Consider the following 20636-nt stretch of genomic DNA (forward strand, 5'->3'; position numbering starts at 1 on the left):
TTACTTTTGACTAAAAATTTTATTCTGACCCTATTTTTTCCTCAATATTTTAGGAAAAGTAAAACCATTTCCATCAAAGTTTCAATTACTATAAATTAACTTTTTTTTTCCATTGTGGAATGAACTTCCATTTCACATTTATTTACAGAATTATGCAGCTCTTGGCCATAGTGAGGTCTTTGTCATCTGGTTCCCCAGTATGGTACTGAGGAAGACAGCACAATCCTGTAGATTTGATTTGTGGACTCAGAAATTTTTGGTCTAGAAAGCATTTGGTTCATTTTCAGGTAACTGACTGGGGCTAGTTAACTTTTTCTTATATTCTGATTTCCATTTGAAATTGGGAATATTGTTACTGGTCTCATTCATAACACTTCAGAATGTACAGATGGAAATGCTACAGATTTATTCTATTTATATGAAATGTCTATTACAAGGCAAGATTGTCTATTAAAGAGATCCAAAGATTGAACTTTTCTAAATATTTCATTTGATTTTCATTCTTAAATAATTGATCCATGTAGAAGAGGTACATCTAGAGTTCTAGCTGGAGACAAGAACTTGATCCACAGCACTGCATCGTTTACAGGTCCTTTGGGTTTTGCTTGGACAGTGGCATAGTTTATCTGAAGCCAGCCCTGTGTTACAGAGTAGGCATCTGATTTGAGACAACTCTGCTGACACACCAGGTTCATAGAAGAGTTGTTTGTCTGTGTGTCTGTATGTCTGTATGTCTGACCTGTGATGGGATTGCTCTGATTTCACTCATAGCTTTGTGGTTGTATTTGTTTGCTGCTGTGAAGTGCAGCTGTGGCTGCTGTGGAGGTGAGGGGTTGTCCCATCAGTTTCCATTAATTGATGATTTTTCCCAGCAGTTTCCCTGTGCCTGCCCTTGTCTCTTGGGGTGACACCCTCATGGTGGTGTTGACTGCAGAGCAGGAGCCCCATGCTCATGTGCTGGGCTTTTTGCAGGCACTGGGCATTGAAGGATGCTATTACTGAACACTCTCAGTACATGAAGATTTTTTACCTATTTATGTCTCTACCTGAATTTGTGAGCATGTCCATCCAGCTAATAAAACCCCCAAAGAACAGCTCTTTATATCCTGACAAAAAGGGTTTTTGATTAATCTATATTAAGTAATAAAATTTTGTTTGTTGTAGACATGTAAAAATCACTGCTAGGGTAAGCTGTTGTTTTTTGAGGGTTTTGTTTCTTTTTTTTTTTGTCAATATCTAAATTTCTCATTATAATTTTTGACTATGTGTCCATTCTTTCCAGACACAGGTGCTGTAGCTATAGGCATTGATCTTTCTTTTTCTCTGATAAAAAAAATCATATTAATATGACAACCTGCAGCTCTCTGATGTTTACATAGTATCAGCACAGGGAAATACTACTTTCAGTTTGATACATAAAGCCCTCCTTGTCTCTTGTGTCTTTTGTCTGTAGGCTATTATGCATGTGACTAAAGCCATGCATGACTTAAGCAAATGTTTGAATAGGGTTCTTGTGTAGTAGGACTGTATAAGCCATTAGGCATACTCTCTTTAACTTGGTGATGAAAACATTAGGGTACATTTGGTCACACAAAGTAGAGTAAAATTGCTTTTGTGGCAGCAGAATAAACAGCATTCTAATCTGTGGGGGTTTTTTCTTGTGCACGTGTGTGTGTGCTGCATACTTTCGGCAAAATTATCAAGCAGGACTGAACATGAAAAGTGTTAAAGTTATTGGAGTTGTGAAGTGAAAGCTGGGCCGAAGAGAGAAAAAAAGTATTGCTTTTTTCATTCTGAAATTTGAAATCAACATTATTCTGTCATATTTGTGATCTGAGCTTGAAATCTGTTAATTGACATGTGAGGCAGTTGCTAACCATCTCTGTCATTTATAAAGCCTTTTGTCAGGGCACTGTTTTTCTTTCTTCTCTATATGTGGTGAATACTGGAGTAGAGACTTGAATTTTTGCTGTGGGAATGTGAAAAACACTGGAAGCTGCTCTCTGCCAAGTTATTTCCCCAAGGATCTGCTTTACATTCTGACAATCAATGACCTGTCAGGTGTAGTTATGCACCATAGCAATGATATGAGGTCAATCAGATGAAAGCAAGGTATGTATTCCCAGCAGATCCCAGCTATCTGTTTAACACTGTCAAACCAAGTTTTCTTTGCTGAAGAGCATCCTCTTTCAGTTTTGTTTCTTTTTAGATTTGATTAACTCTGGATTTGCATCTAATCTGTGACATTCTAACAATGGTAAAAATATTCATTTGTTTTGTTTTGTCTTGAAAAATACTAAACTACATGTTTTGCTATTTTGTCTTTTAACATAAACCCATGCTTGTTATATACTGTGCAACTCTTCCTCATATAAAGAGTGTGCATTTGATGTAAAAAACCCCAAAAACCAAATATGTTCTTTGCTGGAATGGTCATTAGATATTTAAGTAAATCTGTTTTATAGTAATATAAATTTACTGTCTCCTAAACACATAAATATTTCCTTGGAAAAAGCCACCTTACAAATATAACACATTTATTTAGCTTGCAATTCCATAATTGTGAAGTAAAAGATATATAAATTTGATCTGTAAAAATCAGTATTTTTACATGGAATCACTTCTCATTGTTTTATGGAAATCCTGCATCTCGCCAATGTTTCCAACCTCTAGATACCAGAGGAGAGAATACTTAAAATAGATACAGTATTTTCCACATTTTTCCCTTAAAAAACCAAAGAAGCAAACAAGAAAAAAAAACCCCAAACAAAAAACAACAACAACAACAAAAAACCAAAAGAAAAAAAAAGGAGCTTTGTCTTGTTATTTCATGACTGAGAACTGCTAAGGATTAAGAATAAACATACACTTGGTACACAGTGTACTGCATACAGTGTAACAGTACAACAGCATTTTTAGCTACTGTGTGTATCATATTGAAAGCAGAAGCCAGCAATGATAACACAGAAACTAAACAACTGGATTAAAATGTATTTGTTAAGTTACAAAAAAAAAAAAAAAAAAAAAAAAAAAAGAAAGAAAATAAAAAGAAAAAAAAAGTCTTGCTTTTTGAGGGGAAACAAGAGACAATGAAATAACAAGAAACTAAGCCCAGAGCTTTAAAAAATATATGTTAAAAATATCTCCTTTAGAAATGCAGTTTAATCCTGTCTGAAAGCTGCTGCAAGATTTTGTATGAAAAATCTGTTTTGTTTTCATAATGTTGTAATCCATCCTTTATTTATTGTCTTGCTAAATATAGCTCAAGCACAATCATTTGAGTATAAGTTAGTGTACGTCTGCACTGTGATTCTTTTCTTTTTGCAGATATTTTGAAATCATCTGTTGATTTTCTGTGCTGCAAGACCAGCATGTGAATCATGTCAGCAACTATACTCCATGTTTCAAAAACATGTAAAAATGTTACAGTTCTTCAAACAGAAGAAGCAGAGATCAGACCCAGAGTGGAGTGTTGGACAAAGAACACAAAGGTGGGATGTAAGATGATACCTTCATCCTTTAATGGGGGAAAATTTGTAGCTAACTTATGAAGTTGGTACACAATTTGAGGAAATGAGCATCCCACCCATTTTTTCTTTGTGTGCTCTGTAGAATTCATATCCTTCCATTTTTGTTTTTTGTTTCCTTGAATTGTGCCTCCTAACTTATTGTCATTGCTCATTAGCTGTTGGTGTGTTGGGAGGGCTGTCCAGACAGTGACCCTGCATGGTAACAGCTGAGCAGTTCAGAATAGAGTCATAATTCACGGTGACCTTTAATGAAATATAAATCTGAAGAAAGCTGCTTGTACTTTACCATATTTGAAACAAAGTGAGAACTATTATTATCTTTGGACTTTGCTGTCATAGTATTTAAAGAGACTCTGAAGCAGAGGAAATACATTTTCTCATGGGACCCTTCTATTATCATTGTTTTGGTGAATGGGATACATCATTTAAACTCCCATTTTCCTCTGGCCATCAGATTTAGGAGCTGGTTGACCAGTTCTCATCCATTGCTGCTGCATGTTTTACAGGGAATTCTAAGAGCTGCAGCATGTTTGCACATTCCCTTTTCTCCTGGAAGGGAAGGTCTGTGGGTCACCTGTGAATGCAGTGCCATTTGCATTATCTCTTTCTAATTTTTCCCGATAGCATCAAGGAAGTACCGTATCCAGCTGCCTTTCTCCTTCCTGCTGCCCCAGAGTCTTTCTGTTCTGGCAGTTTGGTTGCTCCCAACCAGCTGGCAGGGAAAAGCATCCATGTGCCAGCCGGGCAGAGTGGCACAGGGGAGGTGGAGGCTGGAGCCAGCCCCTCTCCAGGGGAGCGGTTTCTGGGCAAGCTGCAGGCTGCCCTTAGTGCGCCTGCCCGCAGTGAGGGTCGCAAGGCTGCGCTGCTGGGGACACCGTCCCTGCAGGAGGGCACAAAGCGCTGGGGGCCACATCCTCAGCTGCTGCTCTGCTCCAGTGGGACAGCGAAACATGGTCTTGCTTTCATCGGGTGAGCAACTGAGCCTGAAGGATAATTAAGTGATTTTATCCCTGATCCAATTTATCAGAGGGTGAAATGAGCCTCTCCCCCCAGATGAACATAATGCCAAGACCAACTACTCACCTCTCCAGAGATCAAGCCCCTCCTGGAGCCTTTCCCTCTCCTCCCTGAACTGCTCAGTGCCCTGTGCCCTGCAGCTTCATGCTGCTCCATCTTTTCCCTCCCCCAAACCCTGGTAGAGTGGGGTTGTGCTGGCTGCCCACCTCCCTGCAGAAGACACTGCACGCTGCCTCCCTGAGCGGTGTCTTGTCCAGGTGCCGTAGCCCAAACGACAGCTTGTGGGGCCACTGGGGTAAAATGCTGCCCATCCGGCCTATCAAGGGGCCTTATTTTACCCATTTGGTCCTGAATGGGGAATAAATGTTCATTGAAATGACAAAAGAAGTGCCATCCTATTGCCAGAAACAGATGGGAAACCTACTTGCATTGGCCATATTGCTTTTGAGCGGTTCCTAGTTCATCCGCATAAAAATGTCTGTCCCGTGAGCCTTAGACCTCCTGTGGGCAGGTCATTTGGGCTGCCACACAAATCTGTCTGGGTGAAGACCTACTGAATACATCTGGCTCGCGCATATTTCTAAAACTGAGCAAAGGACTTATTTATTTGTGGCTGTTCTCCCCATTTGTGTGGTGCAGGGTTGGTTACCCAAGAAGGCATTCCTGCCACGCTCTAAAATGGGGATGATTATCTGTGTGCAGCTTGAAAATAAAGCTCTGTCACAGCACCTGTTCAATCCCATTACAATGAAAGCCAGGATGGCAGAAGTAGAGCTGGAGCAGACTATATAAGATGCAGTTTTATTTTAAGTGAAATTCAAAACGTACCACTAGGAATAAACTCTTTTTTCATAAAGCAGTTGCAGGGAAGGGAGAAACATTTTCCAAGCAAATTGCGAAAGTTCAGGAAATTCTTGGCTCACTATTTGTTCTAAGTGATCTAAAGGAGAAGGAAGAGACTCTATCCAGCACCAATCATATTTTTAAGGATTTCCCAATATTGCTTCCTGTCTTTGTGCTTGTGAAGCAGATTGTATATAGAAATAAAACAGATTTATTTTATCTTTTCAGAGGAAAGTGTCTGCTATATAATTTGCTGGCTCTCATTTGTTCATTCATTGAAAAACAGCAGGAAAAGGGCTTTTGTGTTAAGAACAGTCAAGGTCAGGCATTTTTGTTTTTGATGTTGGCTGCCAGTAGCTTGCTTTCTCTGACTACTGTTTCCAAGTCAGTTTGGATAGCAATCTAGTTGCTAGCTTACAGGGAGATATTTCACAGCTACAGGTCATCTGCAGTGAGTGCAAACTTGAAAGAGATTTGAGGATCAAATTAAATGTCTTGTACTCAGCTCCTATTCATGCCAATATCAAATTAAGTTAATCTAGCCTACTAAAGGACACGCAAATTTCTGACCTGATGCTGCAAACTCTTCTTTATGCACACTCACCTTTAGAAACTGTGTGAGCAAAAGTTTTATCTGTGTGCCTTGGTTTACAGAATCAGAGCCTTTCACATGAGAATTCACTATAGCAAATACTTATTTTCATGGTAAGCAAATAAGAATGGAAAACAATGTTGTGATTTTATAAAGAAAAGAACTAATGTTCTGCAAGTGGACATTTCTTAAGACATAGTACCTTGACATTGCACAATTGCCCTTACTCATTCACAGTCAAACTACTGTATTTCTAAAGTCTCAAGTTAATGGTTAAAGGAAAGCAAAATAAATCATTAGACAAAATATCTATGTCATAAAACGTCAGTATGAAAATCTGAGCATTTCTTATTGAGCTTATTTTTCTGGCAGCAGGACATTTGGGTGGCAAGTAGGCACAAAGTAGAAATCTGCTGTAGTTTATTCTGTGGCCTGTGAAACCAAGCCACTATGTAAGAGTGCAACTTATATGTCCACTGACAACTCTTGTTGAAGCCCCTCACAAGCAGTCTGTGACACATAGAGAGATTTCACTTTTTCTCACCTTTTAATGTAATTCTAAAGATTTTGTGAATATATCAATTAGAGATTTCCAGCAATGGAAAGCAGGTTTCAAGTGGTGGAGAAGCACAATAAATCACCAGCCATATGGGCTTTTGTCATTAAAAGAAAGTCATAATAAGACAAAAGCTGAAGTAAGTTAAAACAGCTGAACAGTGATTTTAGGCGCTCTTATGCAAAACTCACTACCTCGGTTTATTCACAGCAAACTTCTTTAGAAGACTGAAAGAAAATCTTTTTCAACTCTTTATTTCTTGGCTACATCAGAAAGAAAGCAAAGTAAAAGCCATCTCAGTGACGCTTTTCATGCTCTGCTTACTTTGTTTTCACATGAGATCCTGTCTGCTACCTTTGTATTTTCCCCCAGCTTTTTAGAGGGCTCCTTGTGCAAAACAATGAGGAGTCCTGATAACAACAGGCAGTTGCTCCAAGGCCTAGTTGTTCAGCAGGATTCACTCCAAGAAACTGAGAGGGGTGTGTTGAGTCTTTTTTCCATCAGCAGCCTTTACAGTTAGCGGGCCAGATGGCATGAGATGGGCGCAAAAAATAACGACAATAAATAATACTGCAACTTACAACGTGGACCAAGCTCAGTTACTTCCACTTCATCTCACTGTTTGGAAGTGCCTTTGATGTACAAAAGCACCCCCTAAGATAATGAAATGCGGTGGCAGCTGGCTAATGGCTGGGAAAGTGCAAACCCTGCATTGAACTCTTCCCACCAGGCTATTCAGCGCCCAGGCAATGTCAGTCTCAAGGAGACAAGGAGACGGGAAGAAACAGAGGCTTGTTGCTGTGCAGCGTTTGGGCTTCTGGGCAGGCTGCTGTAGGTGGGGTGTTATTTGCCTTGCTGAATAGAAGTGATGTGCCCAAGGCAAAGGGAAAGTTTTTACTGTCTTAACACATTAACCTTGCAAACTCTGTCCTAGAAATGTTAAATGAAGCCATAGGGTCACACTACTTCAAGAGATACTGCTCTTGGGTAAATTTTAAAATGGACTTTTTTTTTTTTTTTACACTACAATCCCATCAGTCATGCAATCAGGGCTAGTTTCCTTTCAGGCAGGACTATCTCGTGGCTCTGTTCCATGGGCAATAAAAAAATAAACATGTCCAGACTTTTCTCTCAGCTGCTCCAGGCCAAAATGTGGGCCAGGGTAAATGACAAAGATTCAAAATAGACAGCAGACACAGACAAATATGAAAACCCTATTTGTTCAGGAGCTTTAAAACAGTAGGGGATTTATTCCTCTGACACAAAGAAAAGTTTCTGGTCTCTCCGTTAAATGATCCTGTGTTAATAATATTATAATGGGGTCTGACCCTGCAAATACTTGATTAGATGTGCACTCATCTTCATGCATGTCATTAGTTCTGCTAACCTCAGTGCCGAGGTTTGTCACCAGAAAGTTCAGAATATGCACAGACTTTGCAAGTTTGGGCTTGCCCCTGCCAAATGTGGCAACAGCCTGTCTCAGCAGGGGGAGTGCAACAGGAGATTTGCAGCAGTGTCTCACTGTAAAAAGAGGCAGCGGTGAAAGTCACATTTACCAGAATAAATATTTAGGCAAAAAAAGAGATCAGTTTTGGGGTTTTTTTTAATATGTGGCAGGAAATTGTTATTTTTTTATAGTTAAATTTTGGAACATTCATGCACAATTATAAAATTCAACTTGCCAACAGTCTAGATGCAAGGGCTGGAAATATTCTGAAATATTTCTATTGTTGTGTTATGATCTTGCCGGCAAGGGTCTTGCATGACCAAATGATCACATTGTGGCACTCTAATCCTCAATATATAAGCCCACAATTGTCTGAGAGCTGCAGTAGCCTGCAAATCTCATTGGTTTAGGAGGATGCAGAAGATTAAGAAGGGGATATTTTGCATATTTTGTCTAAGATAAGTATCCAGATCCACAGTCAGGGCAAGGCTGCTCAGTGTGTATTTTGATTGACTGTACATCAAAAGCGTATTAATTATTGCCACTCGAGCTAATGTATACTGCATCCTGCAGTACAGCTTCAATACATTTCCTAACAGTAAACCTAAGTCAATGTCACCAATATTTTTCAGTGCCAAGAGGGAATAATTCTGTTTAATGCTAAGATTATGGCAGCAAACTTTTGATCTGTTCCTTATGATCCCTTTTCCTCACAAAGTGTACTTGCTTTTTAGGAAAAGTCTTTTTATTTCATTAGGTTGTCACTCACCAAGAAATCCCTGCTGGGGTGGAAATATTGGCTCTATCAGTCAGCCTTTGACCGTTCCCTCCACTGAGCTTGTTTTCTAAATCTGGTTTTGAGAGCTGTTTGCTTGACAGACTGCTTCGCAGACTTATGATTGTTTGTTTCTGGCTCATTTTGATTGCTCCGCTAATCTCTAGACTTTGGCCTTGAGGCTATTATTTATTTTCTGCTTTTATTGATGTTTGTTATTTGAAACTTTGTTTTCAGCAGATTTGCACCCCCTTTCTAAACCACTTTTCTGATTAAATTTTGTTGAAGAAGTTGGTGGATTTCTTTACCCATTTTCCCCTCTCGTTTTTCCTCCTTCTAATCGTTCAGTTGAGAACTCACCTGCCTTTTGTTTGTGCCTGCCTTTGTGATTTATGTTCAGATTAGAAGGAGCAGCTGCACAGCTTTTACTTTTATTAGTTCTTCTCAGTGAGTCAGGCAAAATATTAACCACCCATGAAACTGCTCTCCCAAAACCTCAAGTGAATTACAATAGAACTTTTGCCTGCACAGATCAGAAAAAAATATTTTTATTCTCTGACTGTCACCTCACACAGGCCTTTTATATGTGTGTGTGTGTGTGTGTGTGTGTGTATGTGTAGATATATCTGCTATAGGGGAAAAATAAGTCTAAGTATCAGAACTTATGAAACTAGCTCAAACTTTCTGACAATTTGTCTTTCATTATTTTTGCAAGAGTTAGAGCATGAAATTTAAGTGCATATTTAGAATCCATCCCTTCTATGCTGGGAGCCCAGCGGCATGAATACAACACATGCAGTTCTTCCTGAGCATACTGCCTTCCAAGGCATTTTGGTTCTTAGCTCTCTGATTCTTCACATTTTATCTACCACAAAATGTAGTTTGGCCCTTTTCATATCTTTTGATAAAGCAGTTTCTGTCTTGATTTGCGTGATTTACAAAGTTTTACTCTTTCTCAGTGATTGAGCATTCTGCCTGTTTACATTTACTAGCTTTGTCAGTGCCTTAACCTTAATGGAGAGCTAGCTTTCCTACAGTTTATACATAATCATCTTTGATATGGGCCTTTCTTTCTATTAATACATTTCAAAGATATGTTTTACTTCTCTTCAGGGCTCAGGGGTCAGTGGGAAGGAGGGAGAAGGGTGTAATATGCCACAGATTAAGCTATGTTGCCCAAAGACCAATTATTCATAGCAAATTTCAGTTATTTTACAAAGTTTAGGTTATTGCATTTCAATAACCTCTCACCTGAGGCTTCAAGACCTTGGCCACACAAGAAGCTGAATGGTCACAGGGACAGCTAAAGCCAATGGTCTCTGCAAGCATTTTATTTTTTTGGGAATAGGACAGGATGTTCAAAACAGAAGCTTCAGTGGGCATAGGTTTAAGTGCAGAACACTGCTGACATAAAAGCTTAAGTGCTTAAAATATGAGATCCCAAATTAACTGATGCATAGTTAGTGGGTTATTTTAAAATGTATTTCTTGGCAAAGAATGGTGATGGTACAATATGCTAGCCAATACTGAATTTACCCAAGTCTTTGTCCACATAATGTGTGCTGAGGCTGATAAAGAAGACAAATAAATTGGTTTTCTTGTTAACTATTGCTCTTTCTTTGTATAACATTTTGAATGGTTGAGTACACCCTGGTGGGACCCTGGTTATTGAATTTTGTTTTTCTAATTATGACGTTTCATAACAGACAGCAAATGTGTGTGGTGATTGTGTTCATCTCCTGAGTGATCCCTAATAAACTAATCCAAGTCAGAATTTCTGTTGCTTCTTCACATTCCAGCTACCTGCAGGGTCTTAACCTTGCTCCTTTTATTCCTTGCAGTGAGAGCTTAGGTTGTTCCCCCAATTATATATGGGCTCTTTTAGCTTCATTTCTGTCCAGTTATGTATAAAAGTATTTGCCTCACATTTTTCAATGGCATGTTAGCATTTGTAATTATCCTGAGTCATGCTTTTTAACCTTCTGACTACATGGCTTTCTGGATTCATTTCCATTGCTCATGTTTTGTGAATTTTTTGCCATTTCCATTTGCACTTTTATTGACATCTCAACCACTTTTACCTTTTATAATGTTTTAAGTGATTCTTTTGACATTTGGGGGTGCTGAAGTGATGCACAGGGTGGGTCCAGCTCTCTTTTTGGGGTGACGTAGTGATGGTTTCTTGAGGTCTGAACTGCAGCCTGAGCTCATTCCAACCTCCACTTCATTCTGCTGCAGGTTTCTTTGAACCACTGAAGCTGTTATATTAATAACTGGATTGTAAGCATAGCTGGTTTTTGGTCCTTCATGTGCCTTTGATGATAATTCTACTTTAGGATTTTGTGTTACTTTAACATGAACACCTTAAATAAAGTTAGTTTCCTAAGATGTGCATGAACTTGCTTCAATGGATCAAGCCCTATTCTCTACATGCATTTTGAGTTTTGTCTCCCAGCCTGAGTCTGTCAGAGGTGCATGGCATCATGACATTTGATATGTAATTTCTTTCTCTAGGAGTGAGACTCAACATCCACTGTAGGACTGACTTCAAAGTGCAGCCTCTATGGAAATTTAGCCTACTTACACCAGGAGATCTATGAGTCATTATATTACAGTATTAGCTGCTGGAGTCCACAAAGAATTTCATAGTCTTCACAAACAACACATTTAAGTGGTTCATTTCCAAAGGGGAAAAATCTGAAAAGCGTAACTTCTCTAGTGTCCAGTAAAAAAAATCCAATCTAAACCCAAACCAACAAAACAGAATGAGTTTTTTTTGTTTTCTGAATGCCTTTTCACACCAGTGTGGTAGTGTACCTTTGTGCCACCAAGTCAGAGTTTCTTCTGCAAATTGATGTGCTAATTGCCTTTGAGCTATAAGTGCTCCAGAGCAGACCTGCCCTCTCCAAAAGAAGTCTTCAAGGGTATTTCTGTTATTCTAATTCACTCAAAATGAGCTTCTTAAAATCTCTGGACTCTGACAGATGAAATGGGATTCATTGGAAGACATTTTGTTCATCCATAGTTCTTTCAAAGGACTTATTGCCAGTAGAATGTAGGCACTCTCAAAGCAAGAACAAAGTAAAACTACCAGCTGTCAGCTAGAAGGAATAACTGAGAAAAGGAATGAAAAGCTGAGTGTGCACTTGATAATTAATCTGTAAGGTGCTGCAGTCTCCACTTAGCTTTTATAGTGTCTAGAGAGAAAGAGATGTAATCCACCATCACGTATATTCCTCTGTTTTTCTAACAAGAGTTTGCTAGGCCTCACCTCTTCACAGATTTGTGCACATATTTAATCTTCTGACTTTACAAATGGTGAAATTAGGCATTTAGGTCAATCTCTGCATGAAAAAGATGTGGGCTTTTTTTTTTTTTTTTTTTTTTTTTTTTTTTTTTTTTTTTTTTTTTTTTTTTCCCACATCAGCCAAAGTAAACTGCAGGAGGAATCAGGGAAGATTTCCAAACCATTGTGTTTAGACTTGCTTGGAGGGGTTCCTGAAGTGCATCTTCCTCAGATTTCTCTGTTGCTCCTGAGTATCAGGATTGTGGTGGATACACATGATTCTATTTGAGTTAACTAAAGTGCTTTCTAGTGAATTCTTCTTTTCCAGTAACTAAATATTCAAGAGAAAAAAGAAGTTCTCACTTGTGAGAAAAACACAGAAAACCCACTCATTTTGGAGCAAAAATGAATAATCTGCTTTGATTAAAAAACCAAAGCATTCTATTGCTCAGATATTAATTTTCTACAGATATAGCTCCTGCTTAGGGAGGCTCTGCAGTACACCTTTCCCTTTCAACCTTTGTTATTGCTATGTTCATTTAATTTAACAACAAGGAACTAAAACATTACAATGTGGAGTGAGGAAAGACAGCCTTTTAATACCATTTGGTTGTTTGCCAGACATTTTGCAAGCGTTCCTGTTCGGACATATTACGTGAGCATATATACTACATTATATATATACAGGACATATATATTCTTACAACATGTTTAAACTTCTCAGTTATAAATGTCTAGATTCTCCTGGGAAAGCAAACCTGCACAACCTGCCCCTGTCCTTCTGCCTTGGCAAGGTTAATGTAGCTTTTGTCATGTAGGGGGATCTTGAAGACAAGGTCAGTGCTGCGCAGCAGCTTGCAAATGGGTGTGTTCCAAGGGGAGGGGGAGAAAATCAGAGAGGAAAGCTGAATGGCTTATGTGTGATGAAAAGATAGAAAAGTGGTAGTTAGAGATCAAAGTGTGTTGATTCAGTTGTATAATTTGGCCTCAATATCAAACACAGGTTACAGTTCACCAGGGGAAATTTTTCTGTTTGCCCGTTCTCCTCCCAAAAGAAAAAAAGAAGAGGGAAGAGGAATGGAAAAAGGAAGCAATTCTCAGCTCTAACCAATTGTTTTAATTGTAGCAGAGCTCAATTTGGGAGTATTTGGAACATTGCTGAGTGACATATTCCCTGCCTGTTTGTTTCGCTTTGAGTTTTTTTGTAAGGAGATGTGTTCGGTTTGGTTTAGTTTTTGGTCTTGTTTTGGTTTGGGTTTTTTATTAGTTTTTTTTCTCTTCCTTTTGAAAGGGTTGTAGTAAACTCTATTAAATATGAATGTTTATCACATAATGAATTTTGCATTTTTTTTCATCAAACATGAGACAAGTTCTTCAAGATGCTTTTCTTGGTAAGAAATTAAAAGAGTGCCAATGGGAATGCTTATATGATCCTTTATGTTTTCATGCTTGAAGTGTGTGAACAGTGAAATTGCAGCTGAGAAATGCTGCAATATTCCAGTAGGAATGCACTTTATTTCTTCTTCCTCAACAAGATCCTACATGCTCCTATTACTACAGAAGAGAGACTTCCTTCTCATGTCTTTGCCCAAGACAATAAAAAAAGACTAAAAAAAAGGCAAGCAAAAAATCTTCCCACATTAGGTTCAAGACAAAAGGAAATAAGTTGTCTATAGGGAGACTGGTGCACACACTCTTAAAATCCTGTTCCTACTGAAGTCTCTCTGAAATTTTGATGCTATAAAAGCATGGCCACGTTTTCTTCACTGACAAGGGAAACTTGGCCTTCTATTTCTTTGGAAAGTCACTTTTAGTCTTTGCTTTATCTCATCAAGGGCCTTCTAGAACAGCTGTGTGCTGCAATATTATGGAACATTTTCCTGTGCTGTGGACCCATGTGACCTGATGATGTTTTTCATGCAGTATTTTCAGCAGCTGCAAATGCCAAGGAACATTGCCCTGGGAGAGAGAGGAGGTGTGCTGCAGGCATTGACCCTGCATGGACTGTTCACAGCAAGCACAAGGAACAGGGAACTCAGCAGTGCTGTTCTCATGAGCAGAGCTCTTCCTTTGCCAAGAGATTTCCTGCTCTCTTGCAGTGCCACCACATTGCAGACTCACCCTATGCCATTGTTTAAACAACATGCCTGAGCAACAGATAATTTTGTTCATCGGCCCAAATCTGAAAATCTAGAGGGAGGTGAGAAGTGAGTCCAGTAGAAGGGATTTTAAATTTTAAGCTAAATTCAAAACACAGAGTTAAGTTTGTGGAATCTTCAACATCTTTTCCTTGTCAGCTGGATTGTTTTAAAGCACAAAAATGTTATTTTTAAAGAAACAGTAAAAATTTCATTCAGGAAAATATTGAAATAAACACCTTGTCCAAACAAGCCTTTCAATTTTAAAAAGATCTTAATGTTGATAGTCACTATTTAAATGTTTTCCTGTTGATTTTTGATCTCTTCCCCTGTAAGATTGGTAAAATATCAATTTCTTTGCTTCTCTTAAATTGCCTGGAACTTGTGGGGAGAGAACCTTTTTAAAAAGTTCTGTTTGCAAAAGATGGGCCAAATAATATATTTTTAAGCCTAATGATTTTCATCCTTCCTAGGTAAGCTGAAAAAATATCTGCTTTTTTTTCCCAAAAATTCCTATTTTGTGAGAAGTATTCCAATCTCCTTTATCCAAAATACTATTGCTTTATCTAAAAATGCTAATTTAATTTCTGTGAATCTTTCTTCCTGCTCTAATGGAAAGCCCCTCAAGTATATTACCATGCCTGCTACTGTTTGCTGTGTCAGTTCCACATGCTAATGTGATTTCCTGTAAGAGGAGATGAGTATATTTGTTCTGCGGTGAAATCAGGGAAAAAAAGAAAGAGAAAAGCCTGACCAGTGCTTTAAAGAGAGTAATCTCAGTGGAAAATATCAAACTGGTTCTATAGTATGAGTGTTAGATGTAAACTCTTGGTCTAGCACAGACTCCAGACTTTCTCTGCAGTCTTTTCTGGCCAGTGAGGGATGTTGTTTCTGCCACCTGTTTGGAGACAATTGTGCAACTGGGACCGTGGAATGATGTCCAGTTGCCTTTTTTAGAATATGAATAGGACTTTTGAAATTGGCTGTGCTGAGCAGTTTGGGGCTGAATCACTCTGTAGACTTGCCAGAGAAAGCGTTTAGCTGATGGACATGAGCCAAGCCCACTGAATCTCACAGCAAGGCTGTTTTTGGCCTTGGTAGGCTGGGGCTTAAGCTCTGTATGAATGGCAGTTTCTTTTCTGGAATTATCAAAAAAACCTTGTGATTTTTAGTTTCTGACTAAATTTTGCCAAAGTGTTTCACCTTCATTTTTTTCAGTTTGAACCAGCACTGCCTGGTTCTGCTCTTCCCTGCTCTGAAAGGGGTGTTAGGTCTGATGGTAATGTGGATGCTTCATCCTGAAAATGTCAGGGGTAAGGAGCAGTCTCAGAGCTCATCTGGCTGAACTGCTCAGTACCCACTGTCCACTTTTACTCACTTTTCATTTCTGAGTGTGTGCTATTTTGAAGTGCCTCAAATACTCTCAGACTCCAAGCTATTTTGGACGTGAGCATGTCATTTCCCTTCCTTCTGCTGCAATCACAATTGGATCCTGCAGGCACTTCCCATAGCAGGCCTCAGTTATCAACGGCAGGAGTTTCAGTGTATTTCCCTTTGCTAAGACTTCTGCTGCCAGATGGGAGTTGTTACTTGTTTATGTCAGGCTGTGAGTAATGCCCTTTTGCTAGCATTGTACACAATGTTTTTACGTTTTTTGACATTTATCCCTCCTGTTGTTAGACAATGTTAGCTTTGCAAGTTGCAAAGAGCAATCTTTTCCGCTCAGGTGTCATTTTTTTCTGCATTTTGCTCTTTTTTTTTTTTTTTTTTTTTTTTGAGATTCTTTTCCAGTTTTAAATGTAAAAAGAATAGACAAAAATAGAAAAATTAACAAGCTTAGAGGCCTTTCCCAGTCTGCTACTCACTGCTGCGAATAGATGTTAAACATAGATTTGTGTGCCCACTTCCAATCTTCTCAGATGTCATTTCTTTTGAGTCTCCTTTAGATCTGTTACAGCAGTGTTACAGCATGCTTTCAAGATATTTTCCTTGGTTTTATGGGATGCAACCTAAATGGTACCAGCCCCAGAATTTCTGTTAAATGGTAGCATGAGCCCTTTCTCTGCAGACCTCACTCCATCATAATTCATACAATTAGACCTTATCTTGTGGGCCACTGAGCATGTCCTATGAGAAGAGCACTTAAACCATGCTTATTTTGAATATTGGCTTTCAGTATTTGGTCCATCACTCTGAAGTCATAACTTGATAATGAAGACTGATAACTTTAGCATCTCTTTCATTCTTTTTCATTTCCCACATAGAATAAATTTTTTATCCTTCCATTTGATTGCTTCCTAACGTTTTTCTGTGCTTTTATTCCAACAAAGTTGGCTTTAACATGGCTGCATAGACTGTAAGGCACTATACATTGCTGCAATGGTGTAAGAACTGTGGAGACACCTTCAGAGTCAAATTATTATACTTGTGCTACGTTTCTACATAGCAGATGGACAGCCCATGCCTACCAGACTGTTTCCTTGAGTTGCTTCTTGTACATAGATATATGAAAATCTGGTCCAATAACCCACTGTGAAGAAATGTCCCAATTTCACATGGTCACTATGGATCAAGCTCCCTGTAGATGTGCTATGAAGAGGGGTGATTTTGATCTTCCACACTGGCCAGCTCAAAACTGTCTATTTTGTGAATTGATGGTCCTGTACACCTTTTACACCAGAACTACATGCCCTGTTGCATTGAATTAGAACCTCCCTGGAATGCTCTTTCTTGCTTCTGTTATTTTTCACAAACCTCTTTAAAATAACCCTTAACCCTGAATATGTAGGTAGCATCTGCACTGTGCATTCTACAATGACAGCTATTTTAGGTGAAACTTGTCAGAACTTCTGATCACATTCTAATTTTATGGTTGTTCTTTTGTCTTTAGCCACTTTGAAGTTTCCTCCCACTTAGGACTGTGGAAGGGTTTGTGAAGAAAAGAAAGAAATTCAAAGAAACAGATGACTGTTGTTGTTAAGACTGTGCCTTCTCTCTAGAACTAATCCAGCCATAGAGAAAGAGAAAGGAAAAATATGCCCTCAGGCATGCTTTCCCTCATGTATGGGACTCATGTCCCATGAAAATATTTATCTGTAAATTAGCAGCTTGGTTTAGTGTTGTCTCTCAAGGTTATCTGGTTGCAGGGTATAGCATGCACTTCATAATAAGTGAAAAACAAGTTTAATCACTGGAATTCTGGTTTTTGTCCGCTGCAATAAGATGCAAGATCAAGGTAACAAATTTTATTTCCAGCTGGAGCTGCAGGGTAACAGGCTGCTGCTGGTTCTCCCTGTAGACAACAGCAAAGAACACATTTTGTGTCAAAGTAATTGCACTAGCAGGTGCCGTTGAGCAACTGTGTTTTGGTTGCGACACTATTGTGGCTCATTGCTTACCACAAATGTTTATGTATAAAAAAATTCAGTTCTGCTTTTAAATTCCTATTCAACTGACAAGGAAGAATAGGGTAGATGATGGTGAAGCAATAACTACAGTTTAAAAGGGAGCAAGCCTCCTTCCCGTTTCTGGTGGGTGAATACCACTGTTCCATCTCAAGTCCTTCCGCAGGTGTTTATCACAGCAACCGTAAACCAGCATTCGGTGCTGGCAGCATGAAGAGCTGTGAGGACCAGAAGGGATTTTTGCAATGGGATACATGCTGAAATGTTTGGAGAATAATGTAATTTCATGACCATACTGTCCTGGCTGAGGTCTCCATGTCCAGTGGGGTCTCTTTGCCTTCCTCGTGTGCTGCACCACAGGGCTTGGCAGCTCCTGCTGCAGGAAGAGCAGCTGGGGAGAGGTGCAGCAAAGGGAGGGCTGGCAGCACAGCACCTGGGAGCCTATAGCATTTAGGGTGCACAGAAACACTGACAAGCTTGGTGTAGGTTCCTCCTAGTCTTGTGAATCCATGTAAGTTTACTTGCTGAAACCATCACCTGCTTGTGCCAGGCCCAAGACTATATTTAATTTGAGCTTTTCTAGGCTGTGGACAGCTGCAGAGGAGGGCACTCAAAGAAATGCATTGATGCCTCAGGCTTTAGCTTTTATATTTTTCAGATTCTGTACTGCTTTGTGTGTAATTCTGAGCTTCATATTAGGGGATAGTAATCTCTCTTCACAGAGTAGGTAGAGAAAACAATTCCTTCTCTAGCTGAGGACCAAGGACAAATGATCCAAATTTCAGGCCAAGAGCATAAACAACGGTGGACTGAAGAGAGAAAATCCAGAAGGATGGGACTAGCTATAATTGGACAATTGGACAATTAACTGCAATATGCAAATGGACCAGAACTTATAAAAGTGTGAGACCCCATGACCAGTCATCCCTTTTGTGAACATATTGGGTTCATCTTGGGTGTAGTCCTGGCTGGGCTCTTGTGCTGCCCAAGGTGTATCCATTGAGGTATTCTAATGAATACCTACTTTATTCTTTAGCTCCATCTAGTCTCTGTTCTAGGTCAGCCTTCACAAGGCATCAGCATGAGCTGGAATACCCCATGTCTGAGCTGAAAACCTTGTGTGAGATGCCGGAGGGTGTGTTAACATGTTGCAAGTATGTACACTGATGTAATAGGACAGATATAAGATCTCCTAAAGATGGATTCACCAAATTTAAATTTAACAATCTAAAAATGGGACCATTGGCTTTAGCACTGTCCTTAGTGTCCCCATAAAACCAATACCCACCTCATACTGTTTAACCTAGATGTCTATATCAAAATTAGTGTGTAACTATTTTTGGAAGCCAAACATTTATGCTTGCATCCTGCCAAATGCATGCAGTATAAAGACATCAGCTCCTCACAACACACTGAGTGCAGTCTGAGCAGAGCAGAAATCCAACTGTGTTGTGCTTTTTTTGTCCATACCTCACCTCTTTCCAGCCCTTCCTCTATCACAGGGCTGTGAAGCATCACCACATCCTTGGCTGTCCCATTCCCAGCCCCTTTCTTGTCATGTTAGTAAGAATGAAAAATGCAGTCATGGTATGGGATGTTGCTTTCATTTTGGGCGATACTTGTAAATTGTTTTTCCAAGGAAACATCCCTGCACTTTTGCTAACAGCTTTTCATATGCATGGCTGTGGAGGAGTTCCCTTGTTCTTGTCTGCTTGGCACCTTTGCTGCCCTTAGAGCACTTTAGTTTGTTGTGATTGCCATTGCGTTGTGCTCTTCAGAGCACAGTGTTTTACATAGAATCGTTTTCTTACACAATGTCCATGCTACAGGTTATCAAAAGCATTTGTATTTTTATTTCTTTTTCTTCCTTTTTCCCCTCCCTTTAACAGCTAAATGAAACTGCCAAAGCTGTCACATGTTTCAACCGAATAGCCACAATTCTGTAGCGCTGTGCAATACTTTCCCTTTCCTCTCTCCCCACCTTAGATGTCACATTTCCTTACACTGACACGTGGTTGGAGCATGGTTGGAATGTGGTTGGAGACTCCTGGCATAGATTGACATTGGTCCACTGAAGGGAAACAGCTGAGAACCACTTTCCACCAGGACAAAGCTGCTGTATCCAGAGGGACACTAAAGGCATTACCTATGACCAGCAAACCTTCGTGCTTTTGAAAGGGATTTCCTCTTTTGGGCTCTCTGAATAATTTTGAGGCAACATCAGGCTAAGAAGACCTCTGCTATCTGACATAATTTTACTTTGTCATTTTTGGGGCACTTGATTGATCTTAAGATATTAATTTTTGTATATAATAAGGCTAAAATGTACAAAACATGGTACTGGTTCTTTTTCTAGTTCTTATGACTGCTCTTGCTTTCAGTCTTGTAGAGGAAATCTAATGCTTCAGACTGGGCTATTCTATTGAACTTCTAAAAATTGCCTTCTCCCACTGTCAACAAGTATGAGCTTGGGAACTGCCCTTGGGTACCATTCTCAGGGCTGCAAATTTGCCCTGGGCACAGCAGTGAGGAAATCTCAGCTTGCAGTGTGAGATCAGACTGAAAGCCAGGCCAGTTCACTAGACATTAAAAAATCTAGATTTTCTCAAATCTTGCAAGACATTTGGATAAAACTGGAGGCATGGAGTGACTAATAAAACTGGATGAGAAGAAAGTGTATAAATTTTATCATCTAACAGCAAATTTCATTAAAAGGATCTGAGGGATTATGTGAATGTAAAGCTTAAGCTTAAACTTGTGTATTGAGATGCTATGAAATGAAAATAAAACCAAACAAACACACACAAAAAAAGTGGGATTGTACACTTGGGGTGGATTAAGCTGCTTCAGTCCCTTATGGCATTTCATACCAAGAGGGTTTGTTCTCTGTGGCAGTGGGGCAGCAGCTGCCATCTCACTGCAGAACATAACAGATGGTGAAGAGGAAAACTCTGCTCTGCTTTTGGTGAGTTTCTGGGCTTTCCTCTTTTAGCTACTTTCATGGCATGGGAGATAAAACAGCCCAATGAAAGGGCAGCATCTCTATCT

Source organism: Ammospiza caudacuta, chromosome 5, assembly GCF_027887145.1.
Source record: "Ammospiza caudacuta isolate bAmmCau1 chromosome 5, bAmmCau1.pri, whole genome shotgun sequence".
Taxonomy (NCBI): domain Eukaryota; kingdom Metazoa; phylum Chordata; class Aves; order Passeriformes; family Passerellidae; genus Ammospiza; species Ammospiza caudacuta.